Raw genomic sequence first — 20,741 nt, 5'->3', positions numbered from 1 at the left:
GGCAACGGCACTTTTGTGCACTATTGGTCACAGTGATTGGATCTCCCTAACCAGGAAAATCTAGCACATCTTGGGTATTCCTCCAGTGGAATTTAACATCTGCACTGGTGCAATCACAAAGCCCATTCTTTCCCAACCCTCTTCTTTTTGCCTGTGCTCTGGGGTTCCAGCATGGCTTCCTCTGGGGATCATGGTGCTCAGTGGCTGGGAGAGGGGGACACCCTCAATCAGCACCTTGCTGTGCTCTCTTCTCTTGATAAATCTTTCTATAAATCTGGTGATTTGCTTTTTTAGCCCCACCAGAGCTGGATGCAGTGCAATGTTTAATGGACATGCCAGCTGCTGTGAAGGCTCTTCGACTTGCACAGCCCATTCCTTCTTTCCTGAAGGAATTGAATTTGCTCTTTCAGCAAAAAGACGATGAGTAGCTCTCAGAAGGATCCTCTGCAGATCCTGAATATAAAGACAAAGATCTTTTACTTGCTGCTGGAGACAAAACTGCATTGCGAAGACAACTGACTTCCATTTTCACAACCCCACAGACAGCCCACTGCTGATGCTGCACATTCAAAGGGTACTGCAAGGAAATCCTCTCCGTTTGCAAGGTGATTCTCTTACCCTCTGTCCTTTGGGCAGTGTGTTTATGCTTTTCTCTTTGGTCTACTTGAAAACACCTGGAGTGGAAACACTGCCTTTAAACCTGTGCTAGCTCTGCCATGAGTCAAACTGGCTCTAAGTCTGCCCTGGAGGGAGGTCAGTGCAGCTGTGTCCTGCATGTCCAGCTTTATAAGCACTGACATGCCAGAAATAGAGAGTTTTGTGAGGGCTGGGCCTAAGGAGCATCACAAGTACTGCTCCTGATAAGATTTCACAGGATTTGTCACAAACTATCTTAACAAAGTATTTAGGAAAAAAAAAAAACCAAACAACCAAATGGAATCCCACACAGATCAGACTGTTGCACTATGAGACCTCTACAGAGCACTGCACTTGCAAACCAATGCATAAAAACAGAAGAAAAGTGTAGATGTAGATCTAAACCTAGCCTGAGGATTAAATTCATCTTAAAAAAGTGGAGGAAGCCTGAGAATTTCAAAGTGTCCATGTGTTGAGGGTTAAGTCTCCTGTAGAACTTCCCCCGCCCCCCCCCCCCAAGTTGCTAGGAGACTAAATGCTGAGTACTTAACCTGGACAAAAGAACTGATAACTTAGTTTTGGGGGAGGGGAAAAAAAAAGCTCCCGGAGAGAGCTGAGGGTGGGGGGATCTCGCAGCTCTTTTCTTCTGGGGGGAGCACCGATCGGGCCACGGCTGGCTGCTGGAGTCCACGGGTAACGGAGGGGTCTGGCCCTGGGAATTCTACCATCTGTTGGAGTATCCAGGAATTCGGAGTTTCTTCGCTGTCCTGCTGGATTTTGGGTGAGCCCGGGTCCAGCCGCTGCGGCTTCTCCGGCACTGCCACCTCTGCCTGCCGAGGACACCCCCTGCCTGCGGAGGACAGTCCACCGCGCCCGGCTTCCAGCCATCAGCGCCGGAGCCTCCACCGTTTGCCCTCGGGGTTCTTGGTTCTGTTCTACTATTGTTATAATTGCTGTTGTTTTTTTGTCTGTCCTGTTATATTTACTAGTAAAGGACTGTTATTCCTTTTCCCCATAGCTCTGACTGAAAAGTTTTATTTTTAATTTTCCAAATTATAATAACATGGAGGGAAGGATTCAAATTCCTCATTTCCTAGAGAGGCCTGCCTCTCCATAGCAGACACCTGTCTTTTCAAAACCAAGACACCATGGCATCTATATTCCTGTCTACCCTACTGAGAATCAGAGAGCCTTATCCATTGAGCAATGGTCTACTTATCTTTGAAGGTTTTAAGAAACTCTTAAAAGGAGAGGGGGGAAAAAAAGAAAGAAAGAAAAAAATAGTTCTTGGAGTTTGTGAAGTGTTTTCCTGAGGAAGAATATTTTAATAGGATGACACTGATCCTTTAAGGGAAAATAAATTGATTATTGCTCCTGCAGCAGGGAAGCTACTTGTACTTTGTAATTCCTAAGTTTTCAAATTGTGCTGGCATAGCTGTTTCAGGGACACAAGAAGGACTAGAAAGGAGAAGCTAGCAACTTCATAAGCCAGGGAAAAATAAAATATGTAATTACATGCTACATTTGTTAGAGAAGCCTTGTAGTTGGATGAGTACTAAATTAATACAAATAAATGCATTTTCATAGCCAGAGGACTACAGGTCAGTTGTGTTTAAACTGTCAAAAGAACATTATTTTTTGTATTTCTTACCAAGACTGAATTCCTCTTGCTTCCTTTATAAATAGCCAAGTACATAAAGACCAGGAGATAAATAATCAAGTTTCTTTGACCTCCTTTTCACAACTTTATCTGCTTGTTCAGCAGTAGAAAATACTCTATAGTTTCTCTGTGTGCAGAGACTAAGTGGTTTCTGACCTAAAGAGAATAAAATTCAGTGGTTATTGGAGGAGGATATAATCAATGTCAGACAAGAGCTACTGGGCCATTCAGGCTACTGCTTCTACCCTTATCCTGTGCTTCAGGTGACACTACAGCTTTCCTTTTTGTCAACTACTTTGTTTTCAAAGTAGTATACAAAGCCAAGAGAAACCTATTTTTAAAAAGAGTAATTTCTAAGGTTCTCAGGCATGTAAAATAAATCTCTGTTGTGCTCTCATTGGGAGGGCAGTACAGAGCACTATTTGATGCAATTTGTAGGGGACAATCTCGTTTCTGTTATACAGAGTCACTTGGGCCAGGAAGGTGTAACTCATGAGCCACTGTGCAAGCACAGTTCAGCCCTGGAGACACTGGTTGCAGCTTTCTATCAAATTAATCCATGCAGTGCTCCACAAGATGCATTCATTTGGCATGTTATTTTTGCTCTTGAGAGTCTCTACAAAAGCTCCAGCAAACAAGTATAAATAAAGGTCAAATTTTTACTTGGGTTTTTTTCTTTGTTTGGATTGTTTTATTTTGAGTGAGTGATGAATTTTATATTATCCACTATTAAATGCTAAAAGTAAAGTGGTTGGGGAAAAAAATAAAAGCCACAAATTGAGGTTCTGTTAGCTTTCATGCAGTCATTCCATCACCAATGTGCTTTCCATGAGATCACATTTGACAGGAAAAACTTTGCTTTCCTTCTCCCCTCTCAACCACAAGATGTAATTTCATATTTGCCCTGCTGTAAAATGTTGTAATGCATTAATTTGGTTTATATTTCATCGGATTTGCAATTTTTTTGCTATTTATCTGTCCTGTGATCTGTCCTTGCCCAGCAGTGCCCATTGCCCACACTGAAATGTAACCCAACCCTGTTCCCCTCCCACTTCTCCCTGATTGGGTGGTGTCTTGTCCCTGCCTCTGGGCCTTGACCCCTGGGGAAAAAGCCCCAGCACGGGAGGGGGGAGCTCTCTCTGACACCGGTGAGCCATCAGGACAGGCTCCAACCAAGCAGGGCAGGACTCGAGAATAAAAGCTGTAATATCCCACTCAGTGATAGAGAGCAGACTCTGTTACTTTTGCCATCGGCGGTTGTCTAGTCTTGTGGGGTAATACAAGAACTGGCACCTTATGTGTGGCTCGAAGCCACAAAAGGTTCCCAAAAAGCAGGAAGAACCACTTGGGGAGTATGTGGCTGAGGAATCTCATGCAGATACGAGAGTCACGAAATGTAGCCCACTCACACAGATACACAGACCCGTCAGGCTTGGCGTTCGCTGTGGTGTCTCCGAAACACAGGATTCTACAGGCCAGGGCTGCAGTTTTCTCCTTTGGACTTAAAGAACCCATCAGAGTGCTGCAAAGAAGCCCCCCAAATGGCAAGCTGCTCCCAGGGAAGGTGACCACATGTTCATGGAAAGCTGACCCTGGGATCAGAGACTGGAAGCTCTTTTTGCACCAAAAAAGGTCAGTCTCAGGCAAAAGGAGTGATTGGGAAAGAAAGGAAAGGAACGCTGGAATTTTGTGAGTACCACTTCTGGTTTTCTAAGGGAAAATCTTTTTCAGAGGCGGTGTTCCTCAGGGAAAAGGGTTTTTCCTCTTTCGGGGAAGGTTTTTGCTTTCAGAGTAAACCTTCAAAGTGCTTTAATAGCACGCTTCTTTTGGCAGCCTGGGCGGGGTGGAAAAGGAAACTGTTTCCCCTTTTGGCTTTTTTTTTCTCTCCAGCGAGGTATTTTTTTCCTCTCGGTTTCTCAGTCACCCTAAAGAGGACACAGAAACTCAATATCTGAGCCAAAAATGGGTGCAAGGCTGTCCGTGTCTCAAAAAAGAGTCTATTACCACATTTTAAATGCCTTGGATGATGGCAGGACCCATTGTTCAAAGAAACAGCTGAAAAAATTAACTCTGTGGTTGTTTTCTCAGTTTCCACATTTATCATTAGAGCAAATAAGTTTCCCAGAATTTTGGGAGGCTATAAGGAAAAAAATAGTTGAATCTGGCTTCTCTAATAATAAAGAAGATGCAAATTTTTAAGCTATAAAAGGCAAAATTAAGTTTGCATTGCAAAAGCAAAATGAAAAGGGAAAAAAGCCAGTTCTTCATGGATTTTCCCCAGCTTGTACCTTTGCAGGCAGACCGAGTGCTCAAACCTCCCATCTTAGTGGTCCCCAGGTTGGGGGGTCACAAGATGGAGGGGATTCCTTTGTCCAAAATGGCTGAAGCCATGTGCTCCCTGAGTCATTGAAAACCGATATAATCATGGACAAAGACCCTCTAACTAAAGTTAGAGTTAAAGATAGAAAGTGGTATGTTTATTCACCGGCGGGCGGCACGGGAGTCATCTCCGAAAGGCGTGGCCGCCCCAAACAAGGCTCTTTGCTCTCTATTTATTTTCTAAGATCTTACATACAATACATATGCATAACCCCAGCACCTCCCATCCCCGCTCTGTATTGACATGAGGCTATTAGTCCTTCACATGTGCGCAATTCTTCTCTTGAACTGGGTCGGTGGTCTCGAATTGGGTCAGTGGTCTCAAAGGATGAAGTCAGGAGAGTCTTCATCAGGTCTCTGTGACCCTCTGGCACGATCCAAAGTCCCCTGCTTCGTGACTGATTAATACCAAGTCCAGGTGCTAGCCATTGTTCTTAGTGGTTTCAATCTGTTCTTATGACGGTTCATTTACTCCACTTTTTCTATAAACAAGCTCATAATATAACAGTTAGCTCTAGTTTAGGCATCTAATAATCATTAACCTACAATTTACTAATCTAACTTACATCTTGAGCAATATAAATTGCTTCTAACTCTTAGCTAAAATCTTAACTCTTTAAAATCATGTTTCATTTCCCCACTCCTTCTTCAAAGTTAGTAAATTATTTTACTAATATGTAAATTCTTCTTTATCTAGTAAAACTGTGGTAGGGGTCCTTTAAAACTGTACTATATGCTCTTAATGTTAAAGTTAAAGCTGCTAGTCGCTTCAACATTTTCCAATTCCAAAAAAATATTATAACAAACAAAATCAAAATTATACCAACTAAATTAAACAAAACAATAATCAAATAAACCAAGGTATTGAGCAAACTGGTTGCAGCTGGTGACTACCCAGAAAGCACATCCCACCAATGATGGGATGGGCCTTCTACTAACTTTTAAATACTTTCTGTATAGTCTCTGTGGCATGATGCATTGTAATCAAAGTTCTCTTTCTTTCTATTTTTTTTTCTTTTTTTCTTTAATCCATGATGTTTCAATAATTGTGCAACTAAAGTTAAGTTCATCTCTATAGGCACAGGCAATATTTCTTGAACAGTAGTCAAGTTTACCTTTATATGTTGGTGGGATGCAACATGTGCCTAATAGGAAAAATCACATTCTTCAACTTTGACAAAGTTACAAATGCACAAGTTAAATTAAGTTTTCCTACACAGTTGCATTTGTAACTTTTAGCATCTGAATCAGAGACTTACAGGAGATAAAATCATAAGCTTTCCCTTGGCACTTATATTTACCAGTCACATTATAATGCAGTGGTACTGCATTAGCTTTGGCTATAGCAATGATCATAAATGCCACAACTTTCCAGGCTATACCTATTTGATTACCCATTACAATTACAAGTTTTTCTATTTTTCAAAAATTTATTATATTATACTTATCATTTATTTTTCCAAGAAAGTTTTAATTTTAGTTTATTGTCACCCAATATAACTTTCCAGAGTTTCTCAGGAGCTTTCTTCACTTGTGAGTGATGGATCCAGGTGCTTTGTTCCTTGATCTTGATTGCATTAAAGATGATGAGGAGCACTTGGAATGGTCCCTCCCACCGTGGTTCCAAAGTTTTTCTGCAAAAGACTTAATATATACAGAATCCCCAGGCTATACATCATGTACTGGTCCATTTAATTCTCTGGTTTGAGCCCCAGTTTTATAATTTGCTGCTTAATTTCCTGCACAATTTTAAAATAAAATATGGCCCCCTATCTAAAAACATTGTGGCTGGGACTCCAAAGCACGGTATTATTTCTTATAACACTGCTTTGGTTACCTCTTGCACTTTGGCAGTTCTGGTAGGGAAAGCTTCTGGCCACCCTGAAAAGGTATCTATTAATACCAAAAGGTATCGGTACCCTCCTTTCCTGGGTAGTTCTGAAAAATCAATTTGCTATTGCTGCCCAGGTACATATCTTTGCCCAAGCTTTGGTTTAAAGATATTTTTGGGATTAGTTTGGAGGCAAAGGCTACATTGGCAAGTCACCTACACTTTACAAATTTTTAGTTATAATTCTGTCTTTTAAATAATTATACAAATCATCTATTCCCCAATGTGTTTTTTCATGTTCCTCTTTCACTAATGACTATAACATGTAAAAGGAGATCATAAGCCTTCCTTTATTTTTAACTGTTCTAGCCTATCCCTCTTGTCTTTTTTTACTGTGTTTGGCTTACCTTCAATAAAAATTTGCTCATCTGGAATTAAGGCTGCCTCAACAGTTTCAACAGTTACTTCACCTTTAGCTGTTTCTTTTGCCTTTCTGTCCACCAGCTCATTTCCTTCCTCCAATTCAGAGCTCACTTTTTGGTGTGCCTTGATATGCATGATGACTATCTTTTCAGGTAGCTGGACTACCTCCAACACTTTTATTATCTCTTGTGCATGTTTAATACTTTTTCCTTGTCAATTCAACAGTCCTCTTTCTTTCCAGATGGCTCCATGTGCATGAAATACCTACCCCAAATGCATACCTTAAGTCTGTGTAGATATTAACTTTCTTTCTTTTTGCCAGCTCTAAAGCCCAAGTTAAGGCAGTTATTTCAGCCTTCTGTGCTGAGGTGTTGGTTGGTAATGGTCCAGACTCTATTACCTCTCTGCTTGTGGTAACCACATACCCAACATACCTTCCACTGATTACATAGCTGCTTCCATCGGTGGACCAGGTCTCAGTATTCTCAAGCAGGGTATCCTTCAGATCCGGGCAACTGGAGTAGGTGGCTTTGATGGCCTCCAGGCAGTCATGGATCACTGGTTCTCCCATACTCCCGCTGAGGAAGGAAGCTGGATTCACAATGTTAGTTACCACAATCTCAACATCATCTTGTTCTACCAGTATGGCTTGGTACTTCAGGAATCTCTGTGGGGAGGGCCAATGTACCCCTTTCACTTTTAGGACTGCAGACACTGTGTGGGATACTGGCACGGTCATCTTCTGGCCTAGGGTGAACTTGCGTGCTTCTTGGATGTTCACTGCCACTGTTGCAATGGCTCTGAGGCACCCTGGCCATCCCTTAGCTGCTGCATGCAGCTGCTTAGGCGACTGCCCTGCAATACAGGCCCAGGTTTTGTGCTAGTATTCCCAAGACAATACCCTGCTTCTCGGATGAAAACAAAAAGAATGGTTTACTCACATCTGGAATTTCCAGGGCTGGAGCTGACATGAGGGCCTTCTTTAGCTGGTTGAAGGCTTGTGTTGTTTCTTTTGGAGATCCCTGCTCCCTTCTGTGATCAAGGCATACAGAGGTTTAACAAACAACCCACAGTTATAAATCCACAGTCTGCACCACCCTGTCACGCCTAGAAAAGTTCTCAGTTCTTTTACTATCTGGAGTTTTGGGGTCTGGCATATTGCTTCCTTGTGATCCTGTCCTAAGGTTCTTGGTCCAGTACTAACCTCGTAGCCCAAATAAATAACTGTTTGCTTCACCATCTGGGCTTTCTCTTGGGATATGCAATACCCCTGTAGGCCCAAAAAGTTTTGGAGGTTTACCATCCACTCCAGACATGCCTCTTGAGTTTTGGTAGCTATCAGGAGGTTGTCCACATACTGTAACAGCTGTCCTTCTCCTGATGGAGCTTCCCAGGATTCCAGATCTTTTGCTAGTTGTTCTCCAATCAAGGTGGGCAATTTTTTTTTGAACTCCTGCAGAAGCACTGTCCATGTGAGCTAAGTTTTTTTTATTCAAATACAAAAATTTTTTTGGCTGTCTTCATGGAGAGGAAGGCAAAAGAAAGCATCCTTTAAATCTAAAACAATAAACCATGTTAATTCAGGTGTTAAACAAGCTAACAAAGTGTAAGGGTTGGGAAGCAGTGGGTATAAATCCTCAGTTATCCTATTAAAAGCTATGATACATCAGGCTTTTTAACAGGAAGAAATTTCAATCACTGGGCTAATCCCTTAACTTTTCTTCAGGGGGTATTGGTTAACTCTGACTAGTTCTTGGTTTGGGGTTTTTTTTTTTGTTTGTTTGTTTGTTTTGTTTTGTTTTTTTACGTAACTTGCACTGGGGGTGCATTCTTTGCTCTCCTGGTATGTTAGAAGCTCAAACCCCAAAAAATACCTGATCTATTTTCCTGTAAATCTCACCTTCACTTTTAACTTTAGCCTCATTAGTTATCTACATCAAGCTTAACAATTCCACATATTGTGGGTCCTCAACCTCCAAAGTAATCTCTCAATTTTTAAATAATTTTTTTTTTTTTACCTCTAATAATTCCAATAGATCCTTACCCAAAAGTGCTGATGGAGCATTGGGCATATATAAAAACCTGTAAATTCCCCATTGTTTCCCAAGTTTATATTTCAATGGCCTACAAAAATAGGCTTTTTCAGATTGGCCAGTTACCCCATTTACCATAACATAATCATCTGTTATTGGTATTAAAGCTTTATTTAACACTGAATATGTTGCCCCTGTGTTTATCAAAAACTTCATTTTTTTTCTTTGTTCCCTAGTTTCATTATAACTAGAGGGTCTCCTAGGGTAAGATCCTCCGGTCCATCTCAGTTTTTCTTAACATGAGCAACCACTGCCTCCCCGTTGTGATGTTCTCTTCTTTGGTTTGTTTCTGAGTCCGTTATGCTGTAGGAACCTTTGGAAAGGGCTCCTCTTCCTCACTGTCACTGCTGGGCAGTGGGAGAGATTTAAGAGTAAGTGGAGTAGTCAGAGTAGGGGGATAGAAATGGAGTTAAAATAAAAATTGCTTTGGTTAAAGATGGAGTTGGAGTTAAAGCTGGAGCTAAAGTTGAAACAAAAATTGTTTTACTTAATTTGTTAAAATCTTTGCTCTAAATCAGCTTGATCAAGGAGCTGTTGTTTACACTGGGCACATTCTCTGTACCCATTAGCAGAAGAACAATAGTAACATCCTGCACAAATTTTACACTGCAAAAGCACCCAGGCACAGTGACAACCTCTAGATGCACCAAAAGCTGCAGGAAAATTCCCAAAAATACAAGCTATTCCATTCACTTCTTCTTGACTTTCTAAATTCTCCACAGCCTGTTGCTCCTAATCCAGAGCCACTAGTCTTCCAACAGACATCTGATATAAACCTTCTAAATACATTCTCTTATTTCCTCTGTCTATCTACCAGTTTGCTGAATTCACAAACTCCTACAAGTCAAGCCCAAACCACTTAGGTAAAGGAATTCCTTTTATTCCTCTGGTCAGATCGAGTTTTCAGACCGAAGTTATCCTTATTTTAATTCCAACAATCTACAAACACAGTCTCCATACCTAAAATCACAACTAAGCTCTTGTCAAGGGTTTCTATTACTTCGTGGCAAACTGGTCCTGCCTTTGTCTGTCCTCAATCTACTTCTAAAACATTCACAACTCAGCTCTCAGAGGCTAATCAACTCTTTCACTCAGCATACGCTGCACTTAAAACTTTTAACACAAGATGGATGTTGCCTCAAAAATACAGTTACAGTGAATAACCAAAACACACACACCACAGTCACAGCAGGGAGGGGGCTTTAAGGGTTTTCATACACCCCACTCACTTTGTTTTCCCCCGGCCATTTCAGTCGCCCGCAAACGGAACTGCGGGTCCAAACTCCTCAATCACTTCGTGCTGGTAGCATGTCTCAACAAACTCTCTCACAATCTTTCTCACAGTCAGGACACATTCACACAGTGTAACAACCACAAATCAGGATTTGCCCTTACAATTGCTAGTCCCGGATTCTAGCAAACTGAGCCCTCTATGGCACAGCAAATGGCAAAATCCCCTTCTGCCAGCAACAACAATCCGAGCCCTCCATGGCCTGGTACAACAGTTTAACAGCTTTCTCTGCTGGCAACCAGGTACAACTGACCAGAAACCAATCCAGCTTGCAAGCACACTGCAGAGGCACAAGTTGCATGTGGAACGTCTCCCACGTTTTACCAACAGCCTTTCCTGACCATGCGTACGCCTTCCAGGTCAAATCACTTACAAGACAGACTCTTACAAAACACAACAAACACATGCACCAATAATTCTTCCACAGCCTAGACACGCAAACCCACAAAACACAAATCTGTGCACACTACACACACACCTGGCGCGCGCGGAGCCGCAATCAGGATTTTCTGCGACCTATGATGGGACCCTTCACGTCCCAAAACTCAGGCTAGCCTCTCGAATTATGGATGACCAAGGTACCTTTAAACCACAAACTGACAACAGAACGGGTTGTCCTACTGCCACTGTTGCCCCCACCATGGGACACAGATTATCAAGGCACAACAAAAACCGACTGCCGCTCCCCACCACGGGACACAGGTTACCAAACCAAACCAAGCCAAACCAGACTCTGCAGAGCTGTCACAACTTAGGCATGCGTTGTGCACGAGATGTCTCTCAGTGTCTTACCAACTGCCTATACCAAAAAGGTACCTATTTTTCAAGTATAAACATACCTTTTTGTCCGGAGTTTTAGTAGTCAGGAGTTCTTGTCTGCTGCTGGATGAACAGGTCGGGCAGTGGAGCCCCTCTTCCAGGAATATCCCGTGGGTGCCCTGAGGGGGACCTCCACCCGAGCTGGTCTCACAGCCGAGCAGAACCTTCTCCTGCCTGGCTCGCCAAATTGAGTCATTGAAAACCGATATAATCACGGACAAAGACCCTCTAACTAGTTAAAGTTAGAAAGTGGTATGTTTATTCACTGGTGGGCGGCCGCATGTACATAAACATACCACTTTCTAACTTTAACTAGTTAGAGGGTCTTTGTCCGTGATTATATCGGTTTTCAATGACTCATCCCGAGCCATGAGGAGTCTTTCCCTTTGTCTGTCCCTCCTTCTCGCAATCCCTTCTTCTCCCCAGACCCCTCCTTCTCTTCGGTGCCACCCCCAGCACTGCCCTCTCCTCTGACTCTGCCCCCTACCCTCAAATCTCCACCCTCCGACTCCTCCCCATGTGACTCAAGCCTCCAGCCCCTCCCTGCCCCTGGTTCCCACGGTTTCCCCGCCCACAGTCCCAGTTCCCACGCCCTGGGGGGGGCGCAGCTGGGAACCCAGAAGCAGGAAGTAATCCCAGCTTTTCTGCCACCCCTTTCACATACCAACAGTCAAAAAGAGGGGGTGTTGTCCACAGCAATTGGGACCCCTTCCCCCAACTAGCGATTCAGGGTTTATGCAAAGCTCAGGCCAAATTTGAATATGAAAGAGAATACTTTTGCAACCGTTTAAAAGCAAATTTAGCAAGGAATACTACAGTTCCCTTTGACCTCCAAAAAGATTTACTTCCGGAGCTTTGGCAAAATCCTGAAACAGCTGTTGATAATAAGAATCTGCCAATTCAATTAGCAACCCAGCCCGATAAGTCTTTCCAACCTTACAGTAAAATAAAGCAACTTCCATCAGAACCTTTAGTAACATTTGTGGAGCGATTAACCTGAGCTATCGAGTTACAGGTTAAGAATGAAGGACCTCAAGAACAGGTCCTGGAGGAGATGGCTCTGGCTGATGCAAGTGAACAGTGCAAGGCAGCTATCCTCAGCCTGTCCATAGAACCGGCTCCGACTTTACATGACATGCTCCAGGTGTGTTCCAGGAAGATTCCCTTCATAAAAGCTCATCAAAACCACAGTTCCAGAGTCAAGCTGCCACAAAAAGCTGCTGCTGCAGACACCGTGCCTCCTGTACCGGTGCCATGGCCACCACCCAAGAGAGGAACAATGTGTCTCCTGTGTGATAAGGCTGGACATTGGGCATCTCAATGCCCTTTAAGGAAGCAATTTCTGGACTTCAGGGACAATGGGGGCAGGAGGTCTCAAAGGTCCAAAGGGAATTAAAAAAAAAAAAAAATAGAAAATGTAAAAGTTAAACTAAATAATCCTGCTTTAACCAGTTCTGCCTTTCAGGAAAAGTCACCGGATATGATAGTAAAGGGTCCAGCGACCAGAGAAACAAAAAGTCCTCATGATCAGGTCACCTGGGGTTGTGGGTACGCCTATGTGTCCACTCCCCCAGATCTCAAGTAGGTTCCAGCTGAGTGGGTGAAACCTTTCATCCCTAAAACTGCAAAGCCACCTGCAGAGGCCCCACAAGTGGCCAGTGCTGCCTGGAGGAGGAGAAAGCGCTGAACCTTCTCCTTTTAATTATCATTATTCCTTAACAGTGTTTTTCTAGACAGTTTGTTTGCACTAAAGGTCATTTTTCTTTTGCAACTTTAAAGGTACTCAAGGTCCGAACTCTGAGCATCTCCCACGAACTGAGGCTTCCTCCTTCTTAATTTAATAAGAAAAGGGGAAATGTTGTAATGCATTAATTTCGGGTTTATATTTCACCCGATTTGTAATGTTTTTGCTATGTATCTGCCCTGTGATCTGTCCTTGCCCAGCAGTGCCCATTGCCCACACTGAAATGTAACCCAACCCTGTTCCCCTCCCACTTCTCCCTGATTGGGTGGTGTCTTGTCCCTGCCTCTGGGCCTTGACCCCTGGGGAAAAAGCCACGACACAGGAGGGGGAGCTCTCTCTGACACCGGTGAGCCATTGGGACAGGCTCCAACAAAGCAGGGCAGGACTCAAGAATAAAAACTGTAATATCCCACCCAGTGATAGAGAGCAGACCCTTTTACTTTTGCCATTGGCGGCCATCTAGTCTCGTGAGGGAATAAAACAGTAAAATCCTAGAGGCTAGAAAGCAGCATAGATTTTGCATTTCTACTTGAGGACTGTTAGCATCAAACCTTGGCCTGCGGTTGACATCTTTACTAGTTTGCCCTCAAACTATAAATCTTCTTTTTCTGTAGCAAAGAAACAGAATGTTTTAGCTGGTGGATGACGGTGACTGGGTCACCGCTTGAGTCAAGTGCTTTATTGCTATTATGTTGATAAGAGTCATACTTTGGTCTTATTCCTGCTGCCAGGAAAAATCTTTAGAAACACCCTTTTGAGAAAGGGCAACATTTCTCCCTTTTAATAAATCAGTGTGACACACTCTTTATGTACCTATGTAAGTGCAGTGTCTCACTGAGCCCAGGTAGAGAGCACCCAAACCCCAATACACACATTCTTTTGCTCTCTTACCTCTGCAATAAATCACTCTTGTCTCAGTGTCACGGGAGTATTTTACCGCAGCAGCTTTTTGAAGGAAGATTTTCTCTTTTGCTTTAGCAAAGTTTTCTGTTTTCTCCGTGAGGCGAGATATTTCTACACAGACTGCAGTCAACAGGACTGTGTGTCTTGGACATCCCATATCAAATTTTGCATCTGATAACATCACACATGTTTAGGACAAGCCCATCAACTCACTCTTGCAGGCAAACTGTATTATTTTATAATTATTTGTTACCTCTTAGAAGTTAGTTTTAATTTGGGTACAGTTTTTGCAAACACTCAAGCTTCTTTTAGAGTGGCTGGATAAAGGAATAAGAGACCCCACAAAGTTATTAAAGGTATTGGAGTCTTACCCAAAGGAGATCATGTCTTTAAACAAGTATTTCTGTACCTCAGAAAATTGTGGATGTTTTCAAAAATTTCCACCCTGCTGTGCCAATGAATGAGCTGTAGCACAAAGTAAACTTTAAAAACAAACTAACAAAACTTTCCTCCTCTATCTCATTAGGGATCAAGCGAAACCTCACAACAATTGCTGCTCAGTATCATTTCATTTATTTAAACTGTTTCAGGAAAATGAATGAAATGTGGGTGCCAGCCCACCATTGTAGCCAGGCGTTCTCTGAACTGCATCCAGACTTTTAAAAGACAGTAAGATGACATCTGTTGAATTTAGCACATTTTGGAACAGTTTCCCTGAGGGTCAATGTGAAAAGCAGTGATCACTGGGTACTGAGTAATGAGAACAATATTACTAAAAATTTTTGTGGACTGGTGTAAATTGGGAAATACTTTTAAATGCGAGATTGTGGGGTTTTCGATGGATATACTAACTCCCTTTACAACGGGTCAGTGTAAGTACATTACTATTGCAATGAACTTAATTCCTGCCTGCTTTGTAGGAGAAGCTTACAGGGCTGCTAATTAACTGCATCTACTAAGCAGCAAATCAAAGGCACATCAAGTCTTTATAGTTTTAGAAAAGAACAAAACTACAAAGGCCATTCTGATAATATCACCCCTGAGCATGATCCTCACCTCAGCAGGCAAACATCACTGGAACATATAAGTGAGAGTATTCAGCAGCTACTTGGCCCTATATTGGCAACAGAGCTCCAGGTTTGGGATCAGCAACATGCACATGGAATGGGAAAAAAGAGGCAGAATCTATATTATCTACCACCACCACAAGTTGTATTAATAGTTTTTAAACCAAGGTTTTTTGTTGTTGTTGTTTGTTTGCTGTTGTTTTGTTTTTGTCATATAGAAGTCAGCTGAAGATAAGGGATCTCTGACAGTCCAGAGAGGTGCAGAGATAAAGAGAAGGGTTTTGAACACACAAGTTTCACACTGGGCCTGCTCAAGGCCAAGTCCAAACAATGGGAATGAGGTAATAGAGAGTTTAGCTGTCTCTTCAGGTAATTATTTAACAATACAGGACATCATGGAAATGTAGAAATTACAGTTTGAATAGTAAAACACAAACCACATAGCCATAATATAACACGTTTATGGAGTGGTTTTGCTGCCAAAACATTTATTCATTTCCCTCTGAAAAAAGAAAGTAAACAATCCAGGTCCATCCAGCCAAGAAGCAGTTCCCACTTTGGAGATAAAAGTGCATTACTGTACATTCAAATGTTACTATGATGTGACACTTCAATTCTAGATGTGTGGAAGGAATAGAAAATGGGTGAGTTTAGTTATCTTGTTTAAGGGACTATTTCCATTTGAGGAAAAGACATAGAAAATAAGGACTGGACGAGGATAGGTCTGGTTTAATCTCCTATATAACTTGCAAAAAAGAAAATAGAGTGAAGAATGTAGGTTCAGATGTGAGTTTTTTCTAAAGACGAGACTTTTGAGGAAATAAAATTTAAAATTTGACTTAGCTCCACTTAGAAAATGGACTCTTCATTGAACACAGAGCTACACGTAAGAGTAGAAACACTTGTGATACCATTGAAATACCTTGAGTGTTAGTATTATAATTCAAGAGTTCTGACCATGGGTCACAGGGCTGTGGCATGCTGAGGAGCTTTTAATTCTATTTTTCTCCTTAAACAAGAGTACAACAGAAGTGACACGCTTTTCAGGCTACATAAAATAATGAGCAAAGAAAGTAGGAAGAAGAATCAATTTAATTAATGACAACTTTGGTGTAATTTAAAAAAGAAAGCATGAAAGAAGAACCTTTCAAACCAAATAATCAAATTTCACTGCCAAAAGCATCCATTTAGTAAAGCAGGTGGCTTCTGAATATAGAATATCCAGCCAACACTAGATAGAAGAAATATGTGAGAAAGTAACAACTACTTCCTACAAAGTCACTTCTAAAGACAGATACTGACTTTGGATAAAATATTTGTTTACTTATGCTTTAGATAGGAATTTGCCATCATTTTACACAAAGAAGCTGTTCTCTGGGCACTCTGCTCCATCAAAATCCATACAATTTGTAATAACATCACCCTGATCTTCCTGTTCATCTCACCACTTCTTTTCTCTACTTATCCCATGAGAGAAACATCACTTTGCTAATTTTTATTCCTCCAGTTGTAAAGATAAAGTAGAACTAACAACTTTATTGTCTCAGTTACTATAAGCATACACTCATCAGGAGACAATGAAAACTTACAATCAAAGAAGAGTTTATGTTGGAAAAGAACCTCAAGATCAGCAAGACGAACTGTTAGCCCAGCACTGCCAGCTCCAACACTAAACCAGGGCAGCCAGCAGCACATCCACACAGGTTTTAAATACTTCCCTGGGCAGCCCATTCAAATGCCTGAGCACCCTCTCAGTGAAGAAATTTTCCTTAATATCCAACGTAAGCCACCCTTGGCATAACTTGAGCCCATTTGCTCTTGTTCTGTCCCTTGCTGCTTGGGAAAAAGACCAACACTCACCTCACCTTTCATGCACAAGGCAAGGCAATGACATGAACATTCAACAGAGTCACATGCCTCAGCAAAAAGGATTATACAATATGCACCAGGGCCATATTCTCCTAAGCTTGAGAAAAGGAAATAAAGCAAGATTTTTACTCACAAGGCAGAGGAACTAGTTCCCAGGAGATGCTGAAACTGAAAAACATCACTACTGCAACAAAGACCCCAGCCAAGGCTATTTGAGACAGCTGCCCACTCCATTAACCTAATAGTGCCCAGCCCCAAGAGGGAAATCCTGGTGCTAATGAACTCCCTGGCAATCCTTCTCAGATTTGGAGGTCCAGGATTTAAAATGGGAGCTAGAGTTGTAGTTCACTGAAGTTAAGGGCTCCTGTTGCTGGCACTGATGCTCACTGTCAATTCCAGTGTTTCAACTCCACTCAGGGATAATACTATTGTGAATATAACAATAATGGTATTTATAGCCTGTGCCCCCTCTCTCTTGGGCAGAGAGCAAAGGCAAAACTTATAAGCAATTATTGGCCACTTAAAACAGTGAATGTACAACGAACAGCCAGGGGAGGAAAAGGGTGGCAGCCCTGCTCCCAGTGAGGGAAGGGAAGAGGGGACAAGTTTGTCTGTGGGGCCGCTGTCACGAGGAACCCCTAGGCCCCCTCCAGTTCTGAGGGCATTGTCATTTAAAGGGATTGCTGTTCAGCTCTGCAGTAAGGGGGCTGCTTAGGAGACCCCACGGGGTGGTGTCATCTGCATTGAAACTCCTGAGTAAGGCAGGCACAAAGGTCTACAGAGGCAAGTGACAGAGAGGGGCTGCAGGGTCTGGTTTTTGGAAATTCTGTTTAAACTGAGTCACGGCCCTGTGGCAACTCATTAAAGTCACACTATAAACTAAAACAGGAGTGCAAGCCAGAAGAACATCCAGCATATTCTGCAGGCACCCAGCAGTGCTCAGAGCAGGACAGAGCAGTCTCTGCAGCCTCTCAAGAATGTCTTCTGCTCTTTTAATAGTTCTCCTTCGTGGGACGTGGAGGTTTGTATCACATATCTTTCTCCCCTTGCTGAATCAAAAATAGCGCGCTGAGTCACAGGTTACAGGCAGCCAGGCAGTCCCCAGCCACACCAAGTATGCGTCCCTGTGGGCTCCAGCTCCCCCAGATCTCCTTCTCACAAGGCTCTACTCACCTCCTGCAGCACCTCTGCCTGAGTAAGGGCTGCAGGGAGGAGAAAATTTCCCTCTCTGCTGCAGCATGTGCTTCCAGCCGGTTGGCAGATGATGTCCCTGGGTCCAAAAATAAACTGAAAAGGGTGGGAATTTTTCTGCTGCCTTCCAGGATGCTTGGATCAGGGCTGTCAGGTTGGAGATGTCCACCTTGGAATGGGGCAGCTGGCCTGGGATGAATGAAGTTCCCCATGGGAGCATGCCCTGCAAAGAGCACTTATCCTGCCCATGTTTAGTGGGAATGCCAGTACAACACTGAGCACAGGAAAAGGGAAAAGGTGTAACCAGGGAGCCTAAAATGCAGTGATTTTGAACCTTAACCTCTTCTCCTTAGCCCTATTATGAAGAGCTAAAACACTTCCCCTTCCACTCAGACCTGCAAAAAGAATAGGGAGCATAAATCCATGGTGGTTTATCAATATCCTGTTCCTAAGACTAGGTATTTCCAAGCTTTGTGCAAATACAAATTTGGCAATTTCACAGAAGTTTTTGGGTTTCTAGTATCTATTTTAATTTTGTATTTTACTCCCCAAAACATGCTTGTGCTTTGCCCCAAATCAAAACTATCTGTGCTAGCACACCTACAATAATTACCTTCAGGGGGGCCTGAGATATGACGAGTGGAAAAGGAGGGAAAACATGAAGAAATAAATTCAGTTTTCAGAGAACTTGTTAGTTTGATATTATTAACTATTAGTACATAACTAACCACAAGGGTCAGACCCCAACAAGTCCTCCTAGCACTGCTTCCAACAGGGCTTTTTTGTGACTCATACCTTGCTCAACAAGCAACAATATTTACCCACTGGATTGAGCAATGCTGATCATGCCCAGTCTGCTGTCTCCCTTCACAGGGCAGCCTGAATTTTGACATTGACCCTGTTGCTAATCTATGCTAGCATGTAGACCTTGGCCTTGTTAAAGACTCTCATTCCAGCCTCTCATATCTGCTTTTCAGGGCTTTGTTCTCTCATCTCAGCATTGTCACACCTTTGCTGGTGCTTCAAAATAAAATAGTTTATTACTGCTTGACACTGTCTTTACACTGTGTAACTTTTGGATTTTAAATGTATTTCTTTTATATCCCTGACTCTTTTTTCCCCTATAATGCCATCTCTTAAGTTCACTTATGGCTTGTATCCATTTTATAGGGACGTGTCCCACTGAAGTTCACTGCTATAACACTACTTACCATGTGCCTTGGGGGATAAAGAGAGGAAGTTGGGCCTTGTTATAATCTAATTTTGTATACATATGTTTTGATTTCATTAGGAAATGCAACATGAACTGAGATGTCCAGTGGCTCACCAGCAGTCACTACAAGTATTTTAAATCCACGGCATATACGTGTTCTGCACGTATTAACCACTTCTGTGATCCTTCTCTCCATCCAAGCAGCTCCACAAACTCCAATTCGAAAGCACTGAACAGTATGAACCTGTGAGCACAAAATAGTAATGGTCTCCTGAAGCACACAAAAGGCAATTCCATGGACTCAGTTGGTTCTGTCACAGCCAAAATTCATCACTGGGCTCCCTCTTGTATCCATGTCCACACTTCAGCCAGAGCAAGCCATGAGCAGGTGATGCAGCCTCCAACTTCCCTCACACCACTTTCTGTGCCGAGGACACGTGGGAGCCACAGCTCTCCCTGGCTGCTCAGCAGGATCCAAACTGTGATACCACCTACCAAAAAGCAGATGTAGGCTGAGAAAGAAAGTTCAAAAGCCCACTCACTTCTGAGTTCAACTATGGAAAACACAGTGTTTGCTCACTGCTAAGAATGAGGACGTTTTTGTGTCAAGTGATAGCACTGGCGCCTTCTTCAGAGCCTTCCGATGGAGAATGGGGGTGGTCAGCACAAGGACAACTTTAGGGACAATTTCAGACACCTGTCCCAAATACTTCATAAATGACAAAATGAAAGTATTCCCAAAAAGAAGTAATATCCTTAGCGCAAAATAAATACGCTTATCCTTCCTTGCTCTTCCCCCAAAATTTTATATCACAGCAAGCCTGAGATTCAAAATCACCAGCACTTTGATTCAAATAATTCACTATGGTGATTTAAACAGCACAAATCCTGCCTTCCTCATAATATTATGATGCCTCTTTTTTGCAAGTCTTCAGAAAAATCAGGCATATTTTTGAAAAAGAAGTGACACAAAAGATGGTCCTGACAGCAGCCCAGGGAACAGAAGCTGTTTCTTACCATCTTTCCCCCCCATCTCACAGGGAACAAAGAGAATTTTCCACATCTCAGCCTCACAGATGTCGCTAGAGGACACAAAAAATACTCACAGAATCTGACTCTACATAGATGAAGTCTGAACAGCTTTTTATTATTTACAAAGACTTTGCTTATATAGGTTCTGAACAATGACCAGGGACTGGAGAACAAGGTTACCATTTCTCCATCCCACTGGCTAGACTGAAAGTCAATCAGTTGTCCCTCATCAGAAAGCAATGTAAAAAACACTGATTGTTTATAGTACAAACCGTGAGAACTCAACTACAGAGCTGTAAACATGTCAAAAAGCTCACATAATATTGCAACACACAGATTTCCCTGAGGCAAAAAAAGTTCCTGAAAATAGTTGCATGGTATTGCTGCTGAAACTGCTTCACATTTGGGTCAAATCTTGAGATGAGCTTTAAAACGCAACCAGAGCTGGAGTGGTTTTATGAGAGAACCTTAAGGTGCATCTTATGCATTGAAATAAGGCACCAAGGAGACTTATGGAGAGGCCAAAGACTACAAGTCACTGGAAAGCTAACAAATATTTTGTGTTTGACTCTTGTGAGAACAGAGCAGTG

The 20,741-nt window shown here is 42.4% G+C and overlaps 1 long non-coding RNA gene across 1 annotated transcript; it reads right to left on the bottom strand.

Moving 5' to 3' along the window:
* Nucleotides 1-4,836: 4,836 nt before the first annotated feature.
* Nucleotides 4,837-11,355, bottom strand: LOC131378578 (uncharacterized). Its single transcript, XR_009208008.1, has 2 exons — nt 7,364-11,355; nt 4,837-6,319 (listed from the first exon to the last, which is right to left on the bottom strand). It is a non-coding gene; the product is annotated as an uncharacterized LOC131378578 (long non-coding RNA).
* Nucleotides 11,356-20,741: the final 9,386 nt, after the last annotated feature.

This window comes from Hirundo rustica, chromosome 6 (genome assembly GCF_015227805.2).
Source record: "Hirundo rustica isolate bHirRus1 chromosome 6, bHirRus1.pri.v3, whole genome shotgun sequence".
Lineage (NCBI taxonomy): Eukaryota > Metazoa > Chordata > Aves > Passeriformes > Hirundinidae > Hirundo > Hirundo rustica.
This window is presented reverse-complemented; position numbering and strand designations above follow the sequence as displayed.